This window comes from Papilio polytes, unplaced genomic scaffold (genome assembly GCF_000836215.1).
Source record: "Papilio polytes unplaced genomic scaffold, Ppol_1.0 DF822178.1, whole genome shotgun sequence".
Lineage (NCBI taxonomy): Eukaryota > Metazoa > Arthropoda > Insecta > Lepidoptera > Papilionidae > Papilio > Papilio polytes.
Genome location: NW_013527026.1, coordinates 5,652,483 through 5,653,122, shown reverse-complemented (window position 1 = coordinate 5,653,122; position 640 = coordinate 5,652,483).

Here is a 640-nt window from a genome sequence, read left to right as displayed (position 1 = left end):
ATATATAAACATTTGAGCGAATAGTTGATTCTGTGTTTGTAATTGGTAAGGACAGCTATGCATATATAATATTATGCGTGTGACGTCGGCTGTTTGTGTGGGGCTTAGCCGGGTTGTGCTGGGACATTTTTGGGTTTGTCCTTTAAAAATGTTTTTGTTTTTTTTTTGGAATGGTTTAATTTTATTTTGTCCATTCCCTTATTCTCGTATGTAATCGGGCAAACTGTAAAATGCCCCCGCCGGAGACTCTGCCGAGTGGCTTATATACCTTTTTATATAAATTAGCTGTTTGCTATGTATGTATAGAGCCCTAGTTGTCTGCATATAGGGTAGTCATGCAAACACTTCATTTGGTAAAACTTCAATACAAATGAATTGTTTCTGCGGCAAGTTTTATTTGATATGCAATCGATGATAGATTATGTTCTAAAAACATTGATATATGTTACTTGCTATATAGAGTATAGATGTTTAGATATTTGTTTGTGCATATCTGAAGGTTTGCAGCCACTCGGTGGGGACGGATATGCAACAAATTCTGTTAATTTTAAGTTAACGACGTACTATCATCACACCTAAACAGGAGGTTACATGTTTTTTTTCTTTTGAAATGTACAAAATCACGCTATCGTTTGATTAG